Raw genomic sequence first — 11,477 nt, forward strand, 5'->3', positions numbered from 1 at the left:
GGGCTGTCATTTTATAGGGTACACCCCATGTGGGTGTACCATTCCCTGCAGTTTCCTGGAGCCTGGCACACAGTAGGAATTCAGTGATTTCACTAAATAATAACTCCCATCATTTCCTGTCCTCTGTTTGCCACGTTCCCTCTACCCGAAAGGCCCTCCCACCACATCTCACCATCGTTATTTTTCCATCTGCCACAGTTTCTCTCAAATGTCAGCGAATGCCTGCCAGCCCAGTGACACAACCTCGCAGTCCTGAGATTTTGTTTGTTCCTCTGATGGCATTATTTGTACCCTGCATAGTATTTTAGTGACTTGTAAACTCTCGTTGTCTCCGTGCCCTCCCCAGCCAGATGGCTAGCTCCCTGAGGCCGTGGACTTTGCCTTTCTCATGTCTTTCTTACCAAATAATATTTGAGTTGAATTATGAACGCTGTGTCAAAATTAAGAATAGAATCACCTGACCTTTCAGCAATGTATTCGATATTAAGGAATAATTAAACGATAAGAAATAATACTGAGTGAAAAGACATTACCGGACAGTGAAAGTGAATTACCAAAAGGGTGAAACCATTCCACTATTGTGGAATTCAGTATCTCACAAAGTAATTTACCTGGGAGCAGACTTAGAGCATTTCCTGAAAATGTCGTGTCTTGATGTCGGTGAATTATTCTAATAGTCACAGAGAAGTTGGTAAAAATCTGAACACTAGCTTTACTTTCTCAAATCTTACACACCATTATTTTCACTAAGCAATGCTATTTTCTCAATTATGTATTTTATTAAGATACTGCATATGTATTCATTGAAACTTTGATTATTTGATAGGTCTACAGGGAGAAAATTCCTTGACTTTTTTTTTCTGTTTAGTCGAAACTTTACCCATCAGAGAAGAAGTGCATTGTCATGTGGTATTTACCAACAGTAATAAATAACAACAGTAGCTTTTGGTTATTGAATAATCCCAGCATGCCCAGCATGTGATAAACTACTTACATGTTGTGCCATTTAAATGTCACTACAACCTTTTTATAGAGGAAAACACTGAAGTTGGGTGGTTGTTAATTGATTGCTGATTCAGCAGCGAGGCTGCAAACCAAGGCGTGGCAAGTCCCAAGACACTAGTCTCCCAGGCAAGGGAACTCCGTTCCCCCACCTCACTGCCTCGCACCCCCTCAGGACATGCTGTCTGCTGTCACTTTCAAGATACAACTTGGCTGTGAACAGGAGGCAACTTGCAGACTCAATCTGCAACGTTTTTGTTGTTGCAGGAAGAGAAGTTAAACTTCCAGAGAAACCCAATGGACAATCTCCACAACAGGTAAGCCATTTTCTTTTCCTTTTTATGCTTTGGAGGGAAAAGTCTGTACTTCCCATTTTCCAGTAAATTTTCTATTACTTGGTCTTTCACTGCAGTTTTTATTACCTGACACACGAAAGCCAGTAGACAGAGCAATCCCCGAAGTCTGTTTCTTTCTGGCTTCGTTCAGGTTTGCGTAGAATTTTGTTATTTCCTTTCTAGTTGTGTGGGTCTGGGATGCAGTTCTAAAACATGTGAGATGAGCATGACCCAACTGAGTCTTGACACTGAAAGCTTTACGATATGAGGAACTGAAACAAGATGGCAGAACGTTGCCTTGTTTGAGCTTAGCGAGAAATGTGCACGTCAGACCACTCCAATAACACTCAGCTCTTGTCCACAAATGACTGCAAAAGCACACTGAGTATTCATTTTGGGGTTGCAGATAAATTTTTGCAAGTTAGAGGATTTCACAAATACGAAATCCACAAATAATGAGGATCAATTATACCCATAAAGCACGAAGGTGAACACCAGGTACATAGGAAGCTCTGTGTAAGTTTGATATTTTTATCATCATCATTGTTGTTAAATGTTATTAAATATCCTGAGGGCATCGGGCACCTTTGAGAAGTCTTAGGTATGAGGAATGATGTGATTCAAATGTGTGTCCTAAAAAGATCACATGGCTTCCATGTGGCGAATGTATCGGGTGGATGCAGGTGGCTGGAGGAACTGCAGTAATTCAAATAAGAAAGAGGTGATTTTGGGGAGCCTGGGTGGCTCAGTCAGTTAAGTATCTGACTCTTGATTTTGGCTCGGGTCATGATCTTGGGGTTCGTGGGTTCGAGTCCCGTGTCTGGCTCCATACGGACAGTGTGGAGCCTGCTTGGGATTCCCTCTTCCTTTCCCTCTCTCTGCCCCTCCCCTGCTCACTTTCTCTGTGTCTCAAAGTAAATAAACTTAAAAAAAAAAAGAGGTGATAATGTCGTAGGATGGGGGCAATGGCAGTGCACGAGGAGAGAAAAGGATGGGTCTAAGACAGTATAAGGGATAGCATTCCTGCCTTCACGTTGCATTCACCCTGGAATGTGGTTCCGAACTCCACCAGCACCATTATCTGCTCACCTCTGCCCACAAGCTCTTCCTAATCTTCCTAAGATTACTCAGGTGCTCCTTATGTAACATCGTATGACGTCTTTCAATCTCCTAACACTAGACTAGTCATCTGCTTGGATATTATTTATGTATTTTTCCCTTGCTAGACTGTAAACTCTCTCCAGATCCCTGGAATTGAGTTCAGTAGTTGGCACATAATAGGTGCTCAGAAAATGTATGTTGCATGAATGGGTGGTGAGCCCTTTAGCAAAATGGCAGAGGTCCTCTGCCTCTTTGTGTCCTAATAACTAGCAGAGTGGCCCCCAGTTACATGCCTCGGGATTATTGAGGCCTTAGAACCATGTTCAATCTTTTCAAGTGCACAAGCTGTTGTCACTATACTTCCAAGAAACATTGGGGATTCAATTCTGCATGTGCAGGGTCATCTATAAGTATGGGACAATCTGTTTTTTCTTATCCTATGACCAGTTCATGCTTCTAACCTTGAGTCCTGAGCACCTTTATAAAATGAGGTGATTGAGCGGGATGTTCTCTAAGATTCTTTGTGGTTTGGGCACTCTAGGATACTGGGATTTACTCAGAACTAGGTGATGCCAAGCACCTAGCCCTGAGCTATGCTTCATTATTGGGGCGCCTGGCTGGCTCGGTCAGTTAAGCATCTGGCTCTTGATCTCAGCTCAGGTCTTGATCTCAGGGTTGTGAGTTCAAGCCTCGTGTTGGGTTTCACATTGAGCGTGAAGCCTATTTAAAAAATAAGTAAAAGAAAAAAGAAAGCTGTCATTATTTGTAGCCTTACAAGACTGCGTTGTATAAACTTCTGTCCACATTGCCTCCTCTAAGTCTTCCTCATCCTTTCCAAAACTTGGCTTTTTCTAAATGCTTCAAGTTTCATGCAGACTTCTTCCACCTGCCAGATAAAGCTACTTACCAATTAAGAGGCATACCGTGTGTTGGAGATGCACCCTGATTCCCATGGCTTTCCAGGGAGGATTTGGTCAGAACAATGCTTGTTTGTATTCACAGTATCTAAAATTCAGTAGCATCCAGTGGTTAAAGAATATTTTCATGGATGATGACGGTGAACATGACAGCAGTCAACATTTAAGAACCTACTACTTGCCAGGCACACTTTGCCAGGCCTAGCACACGATCTAATCATGTGATCTTTTTTTTTTTTTTTTAATTTTTTTTAACGTTTATTTACTTTTGAGACAGAGAGAGACAGAGCATGAACAGGGGAGGGGCAGAGAGAGAGGGAGACACAGAATCTGAAACAGGCTCCAGGCTCTGAGCCGTCAGCACAGAGCCTGATGCGGGGCTCGAACTCACGGACTGTGAGATCATGACCTGAGCCGAAGTCGGACGCTTAACCGACTGAGCCACCCAGGTGCCCCTAATCATGTGATCTTAATAGGAACTCTGCGAGATTAGGTGTTACTATTTCCCCCCACTTAGTGGTTGGCAAAACTGAGAAGTGAAATGACTTACTCAAGGTCACCTGGCTTCTAAACAGGCCAATCCAGATTTTGATGCCAGGGCCCATCCCCTCATTACATTATGTACTGGATATTCAGTTTTTCCTCCTCTTCTCCTAGACCCCCTCTGTGATTTCATACATGTTCTGTGACTGGTTTCTGATAAAATGGCCAGAAAAATGAAAGTGATCATGTGCTAATGCCAAGGGTGTCTCTTAGGTTTCTGAGCAGATGCCCTACTAAAGATTGCATAGCTTCCTCTGCCACTTGGACCACTTGAAGTCAGTAGGGCAACCCAACAAACTGAGTCGAGATGAGTTTTGTCAGATGATACTGTTACCATGGTGGTCAAGGGTATGACAGAAGGGGGTCCACTGATCCCCGTGGAAAAGACAGAGAACTGCACGTGTTAAGTAAAAATACATCATCTTCACTTCAGATTTTAAAGATCTTCCCAAAGAAACTATATTTCTGTTGTCTAAAGATTCTCCAAAACGTGCTGTTCATGTTCCCAGAAGATGGGTCCCCACGGCCAGCTCACACATGGGCGGCCATGGGGTCTAGGTAGAGCGCAAGGATGGCCAGGAGGAGCAGCCAAATGGACAGGCCCAGCAGCATCATATCTAACCCCCGGGAGGAAGGGTAACTGCACACCTCACATGCGTCTTCCTCCGCAGCAACGTCCACAGAATCACTGTCTGAGCATACTAGAAGGGAGCGAGGCCGACTCTCCAATCTCGGGTTCCGACGGGCAGTCATTGTGTCAACAGTGCTCTCTGTAGAACTGTGGGAGCCTTTTGACTCCACCATGATCTACCCAGATGACAGAACTAACCTCATGTCCCGCCAGAGCTAGAAGAGGCCCTGGCGTGTATGGTGGTGCCATGGCCACCAAGACTTAAAGGTGACCGTCACTGTCTGAAATATTTACCACATCACCTACTCCCTAACTTTGCCACATGGCAAAGCACCTACACTATTTGTGCCCTAATTTTCGTTTCAGAGGCCTTTCCCACACCAAGTCCCTTCCTCTAATTTAAATTAAATGACCGATGTATACTGCCATCTGGTGGTCATAGAAGCAAGCACACCTACCAAATTCTGTCAGAGCCCAGATCAAGAGGATCCAGTTCCCTTGTGCAAAAAGTTACAGGATCCCAAACTGCTGCTTGTTGTGTAATCCAGTGGACTCAGAAATCAACAGGACCCACCAAGACAGATGCCAGGAAATATTAATATTAGTGAAAACTAGAACAACAGCATTAACAGCTACATCGTACCATTTTCTAACTTAGATCCATTTACTTATCTGTAAAACAGCAGTTCGCACCTTAAAGGTTGCTGTAAAGTTAAAATAAATGAGTACATGAAAGTTCCCCAAAACAGTACTTGATGAGTAGAGAACACCCAAATGTGATCTACTTATTCTGAGTGTCAAAGACTACTGGTAGTCCCCCAGACACCATAGTAAATGCCTTACAAACTCCTAGCTCATTCCATTTTCAGAACACTCTTCACAAGCAGAAACAGCTATCATTCCCATTACACAGATTAGACAACTGAAGCTCGTAGATGCTAAGAAATCTGCCCAGAGGTCACAAAACTAGTAAGTGCAGAGGTAGATGGAAACCCACAGCTCTGACCCTAGATTACTCCTTTAACCACGATGCTGAAATGCTGGTGTGGTGTGGTGAACCTTCCCGAATGTTTGCATACATCCCACCCCACCCCACACGTATACTCCCCCCTCCCCACCACCACACACACATTCAAGACTATAAGTTCTAACGGGGAGCACCTGGAATGCCATTATTTCCCCAGAACCTGGTACAGTGCCTGATATAACACCATGGATTCAATGGAGAGTCGTATCAGTGGAGACACTATGTGATGACTGTGACCACTCATAAAACATCTGTCTTAAGGACAGCAGATTAATGACGACATCTGAAAAGAAAAAAATGATATTAGATTTTGAATAGAAGAAAAGGTCATAGAAATGTTTGTAAATCGATTGGGGTGCCTGGGTGGCTCAGTCGGTTAAGCGTCTGACTTCGGCTCAGGTCATGATCTCATAGTTTGTGGGTTCGAGCCCCACGTCAGCCTCTGTGCTGACAGCTCGGAGCCTGGAGCCTGTTTAGGATTCTGTGTCTCCCTCTCTCACGCGCCCTCCCCCACTTGTGCTGTCTCTCTCTCTCTCTCTCTCTCTCTCTCTCGAAAATAAATGTTAAAAAATTTTTAATAAAAAAAGAAATGTTATTAAGATCAAAAAGATTGTGATATACAAGTATATGGACCACAAGAACAGAAAAATGGAGTGACATTCTCACTGTTGTAAAAGTCTTTTGTTTTTCCACATATAATACAGACACCGAGGACCCTGTGACTCCAGCAGCAGTAAAGTTATGGGACGGGGAATGGAAGCACCACAGAAACCGTGTAGACACCCTCATTGGGTGCATATACTGGCAAGATCAGCCTTGGGAGAGGCCAGGCAGGCAGTGCTTTCAATAGCACGATTTGAGTGGGCCCAGGGCAGTCTTTCATCAAGAAATACCAATTTCACGGCACCTGGGTGGCTCAGTTGGGCCTCTGACTTCAGCTCAGGTCATGATCTCGGGCCCATGAGTTTGACCCCCGTGTCGGGCTCTGTGCTGACAGCTCGGAGCCTGGAGCCTGTTTCAGATTCTGTGTCTCCGTCTCTCTCTGCCCCTCCCCTGCTGGCACTCTGTCTCTTTCTCTCTCTGAAAAATAAACAAACATTAAAAAAATATATTCAGAAAAAAAAAAAAGAAATACCAATTTCAACCCTGACATTTCACCCACAGAGACCAGTTTGTTCCTTTGGCTCCCGAGACCCTAATCTCCAGACCGGTAGCCTGCGTCTCCCCCAGCCCACTCCAGTGGAAAAGGGGGTCCGACAGTGCATATCTTCCAGCCTCACAGGGTCCCCGTGATCTGCGGCCTCGGCCCTCCCAGGGGCTTTGCTGTTACACACACTGTCTCCCGCGGTACTCCCTGGAAAGAGGCTGAGGAGACCCCTACCACAGAGCTGCAGACCTGAAATGAGCCAGGGGACACGGAGGAGAAGCTTTTTACGTTAAGTCAGGATCATGTGCTGGGTGAATGTGGCCCCGGGACCCAGACACACGTCGGCGGAATGACCGTGGGGTGGTTGACAAGCCCTGGAGAGAAACCTCACCCGCACGAGGGTCCTGTCGGTGCCTGCCTTGCCTCAGCACTCACCGGACTATCAGTGTGTCAACCAAGATGAATAGAGGGTCTATGGGGGACATTCCTGTTCTTCACTGATTCCCCTTTCAGGTTGTCAGATTTGGAAGAGACCTTTGACCTCGCGGACTCAAGCGATCACACGACCCTCCCACGCGTGAGCAGTTGGTGATGGAGCCACTGCCAACACGTGACTCCTGGCGCACACTTTGCCTGGCTCGGGTCGCCCAAACAGCATACTACACTTGTTACTTGAGGCACAACACTCCCCCCAGATGATTAGGACTGTCATTTCAACTGTGGTTTTTCCCAAAATATTTCACAAAACCGAAGTTTCGTGGTTAGGAAGTCTTTTATGGGGAAAAAAAAATTCTGTGTTCACATAATTTGGGTAACTGCAGAGCTAAACAAGGTGAAGTGGCTCTTTTTCATAACCATGAACATGTTCATCTTTAATCTCTGCTGTTCCAAACCTTTGTGACCAGGGACCCGTTTCAGGGGGGAAACCTACAAAACACATCTCTGCACATAAATATCCCATCAAGCCCAGCTCTAGGTGATGCTAACACGGATCGTAGCCTAAAATAGGTGATTGACAGTGATAATAAAGGTCCTCATATAGGCTTTCAGGCTCTCCACCATCACTGAAGCTCAGCCTCTTTAGGAGAAAAGGAAACTCACCGAGAGTTTTCAAGGGCTGTCCAGGAAGGAGGCAGTGGTTCTGCTGAGAAAGTGGATTGAGCAGTCTAAGAATGTCTCTTCTTGTCCCTTTCCAGTTACGAATCCAGTGCCCGTGCTGAAGCTGGGCAGACCATCTCTTATTTATTGTATAAAGCACCTGGTAATTTTCTTCAGCACCTGGCAACTATTTTCACTCATTCCTCGGTTCCAGAAACGACTCACTAAATGTCTGTCAGCTTCACCTGCTGACCACATGACATGAAATCACAGCTCTTCTCCGAACACACAGCTGGTTTTCCAAAACGGAGCTGAAATTCAAGTGTTTGATTTTATGGTGTCTGTCTTCCAAGTATTCCAACTTCTGTAAACTCAGACCACTTCCTGGCTGCCTCTAAAGCTCCTTGACTAGAACCCTTGCAGCAGAACACCCTTGACCCTGGGAATTGCACAAAGGGTGGTGGGTGCTGTTTCCCGAGCCCAGAGGGAGGAACGCAGTCCTTCCCATCTCTCAGCTCCTGCGCTTGGCTTTTTGTTCTGGACCACTGGGTAGTGCGATCACGGGAAGAGGCAGGCCCCCGAATGGAGTGACTGGTAAAATCCCATAGTCCCCTCTTATTCACTCACAGCTGTCACTCACCAGTCATCCCTTTGTTTGAATGTCAAGTGTGTAGGGCTCCGTGTGAGCTGGACGCCGCCCTGAGTTAGGTGTTGCCTGAGGGGCGCCTGGGATTAGAAGGGGAGGCAGACAGCTGATGGACCCCCAAGCACCAGGCTGTAAGTCCCTCTCGAAGGCGGGGCAGCTGAGGACAGGAACCAGACCTTCTTTGCCTTCAGAGGCTGGGACTGGTTATTGAGTAAAGGTCTTCAGGATGCACTCAGGATCACAGCTACGTCCAGAGAAATCGGGGGGCTTTTGGTGAGCTCCTTTCTACAACCTTTCCCCCTGTGCTGCTTTGTAGGGAATATGATTATCAGTGATTTCCCACACCTGCTAGGTCCTAGCCCAGGGACAGACAGAACAACAATTAACAGTAGATTGGTGCTTTTTTTTTTTAATTTCCCACTTTTTTTTCTTTTTTCATTTTGACATTACATCAGGTTTACTGAGAAGTTGTAAGAAAAGTGCAAAGAATTTTCAAATACCCTCCTCTCACTGTGCCCAAAAGTTAACATTTACCAGATTTGCTTTATTCTTCTCTTTCCTACACACACACACACACGCACGCACGCACATGCGCGTTTTTGCTGAATCATTTTAGTAAATTACAGATATCATACCCTTCCTCCTTAATACTTTCCCGTGTATTTCCTAAGGACAAGGGCATTCTCCTATATACCCCAGTGCACTGATCAAAATCAGGAAATTAACATTGATTTAATACTGTTACCTAATCGACAGGCCTTATTCAGATTTCAACAATTTTGTCAGTAAGGACCTTTTAGCCAAAAGCTTATACATTTCATTCGGCTGTCCTATCCCCTTAGTCTTCTTTAGTCTGGACTAGCTCCGCAGTCTTTGGTTTTCACAACAGTCGTGCATTTCGTTAAGAGTACAGGCCAGTTTGTTTTGCAGAATATCCCCCCATTTGGGTTTGACTGACATGGCTTCAGGCTTCCACCCAGGTTACATTCTCGTGGCAGGAAAACCAGAGAAGTGATGCTGAGTTCTCAGTGCCTCCCATCAGGGGCCCCTGGAGCTGGTCAGTCTCATTGCGGGCAATGTCACCTTTGGGTATCGGGTGCAGGTGCTGTGTGCATAGTTCCTCCACCGTACCGATACTGTTGTACCCGTAAGCAGGTGGCGTGCTTAGAGATGAACCGTTCTGTTCTCCCCGAACCCTTGCCCGCTAATGTCAGCATCCACTGATGACCCTTGCTTGAATCAGTTACTGTTATGATGGAGATTTTTCTAGTGCCATGATTCCTTGTGTGCGGGTTAGCTGGCTTTCTACTTATAAGGCAGAGCTTTCCCTGAATTTATATCCACGTGGACACACAGATCCTCGTTTTATTCAGGGGGCTCTAACGCTTTGTATCGGTAGTATTTATTTTGATGCTCCAATAGTTCCGGATCTGACCAGTAGAACCTTTACAAGCTGGTTCCTGTGCCCTTTGACCTGCCTCCGTCACTCTTCGGGACAATCACTGTTCAAAGGCAGCCCTTGACAGCCGGCTTGAGCCTTTTTCTGTATGTCTTGTCTTCCTGATGAATACTCCATTTCTCTGCCTGGTTGGAAAACGCCTGACTCTGTGGTCTTCCTGTTCCACGCCCCTCCCCCACCCCGCCTCCCCCATGACCCTGTGGAACAGGATTTTCCAGCAACGAGACTTGATTAGTAACTGACAGAGCATTCGCATGTCCATCTTCAAACACAGGACTGTTTAACTTCAACATAAAACACAGGGCAGAGTTAACCCCCAACACAGGACTCCAGAAGCAGGTGGGCACCCGCGGTGGGTGGACATACCCTCCTAATGGTATTTGCTTTTCCTCCTGTATAAACCAGCCGATGGTTGCAAGGGATTTGCCCTTTGCCTCTCGACTGATTTTTTATACTCCAAAGACAAAGCAAATTTTGATTCTACTAAGTAATACGAGGCACCTGACAGCTAAGTTCTAACCTCCAAGTTAGCCATTGTCCAAGTGAGGCGGGGGAGCAGGGAGAAGGCAGGTAGACTGCCCCTTGTGAAGGTGTTAATTAAGAGCGTGTACCCCACCCTCCCCTGTCCCCATGTCCAGGTGTCACACTGGACAAGGAGTATTTCCTTTTCCCTCTTGGAAATGGGAGAGCTCCTTGCCAAAAGCAAGATGTGGACACTAAAGTGACATATGAAAAGAGGAATAAATTGAATTTGACATTAGGAATCCTCATAGAAGGAAGGAAGTCGTGGATATGGGCAGGCAGAGGTTGGATGTGAATACATTAGTCCCCACCCTTTCCGCCAGCAGTCACGCAGTTACACAGCCGTGGACACTGGAGCCACCTCAGTGAGAGAAGGAATGTCCCTGGGGAGGGAAAACTCCGGGCAGGTGGGAGAAGGCAGAGCCTGTGACCAGGAAGAGGCCGTCTCCACTGGCAGAGAGAGGCGGGAGAGGCCCGGAGCAGGGCCCTCAGGTGAGGGACCAGGCCAGGCAGAAACCCGGGTGCTGTGCCCCAAAGGCCAGTGGGGGCTGGGCTGAGAAGCCAAACCAGAAACTTGATCCTGAAAGGGGAAAACCTTTACAACATCCTTTCTATTACATGGCTCTGAAGGAAAATATAGATCCTGTGGTTTTTCTGGGGGAGGAGGAGGGGAGCCTAAAGCCACAGATGACTTATAAATTCTATAAGAAACAGGGAAGTGGTGGCTCTCCAGTTGGCCTGTTAAAGCTCTGCAGTCATTTCAGTGCAGAACGTGTTGCTCACGTGGCCCTGGCCACAGCGGCACAGGGTGGGGACTGTGGCTGGGCCAGGGTTCCCCAGGGTCCCGTCAGCCTCTGAGATGCTGGGAACACAAGGTGTGGCTCAAGGCCTGATGCTTCCTAGCTTCCTCCCTCCCTCCCCTCACTTCCTTCCTTCCTTCCTTCCTTCCTTCCTTCCTTCCTTCTTCCCTTCTTCCTCCCTTCTTTCCTTCCTTCTTCCCTTCCTTCCTTCCTTCCTTCCTTCCTCCTTTCTTCCCTCCTTCCTTCTTC

The 11,477-nt window shown here is 46.5% G+C and overlaps 1 long non-coding RNA gene across 3 annotated transcripts in view; it reads left to right on the forward strand.

Moving 5' to 3' along the window:
• LOC125922701 (uncharacterized) overlaps positions 1-11,477 on the forward strand; it is an 85,176-nt gene that overhangs the window by 69,198 nt on the left and 4,501 nt on the right. For all 3 annotated transcript variants that reach the window (XR_007457749.1, XR_007457748.1, XR_007457750.1), the window contains one exon: positions 1,270-1,319. This is a non-coding gene — a long non-coding RNA (uncharacterized LOC125922701). The remainder of the gene's footprint in view (positions 1-1,269; positions 1,320-11,477) is intronic.

This window comes from Panthera uncia, chromosome B1 (assembly GCF_023721935.1).
Source record: "Panthera uncia isolate 11264 chromosome B1, Puncia_PCG_1.0, whole genome shotgun sequence".
Classification (NCBI taxonomy): Eukaryota; Metazoa; Chordata; class Mammalia; order Carnivora; family Felidae; genus Panthera; species Panthera uncia.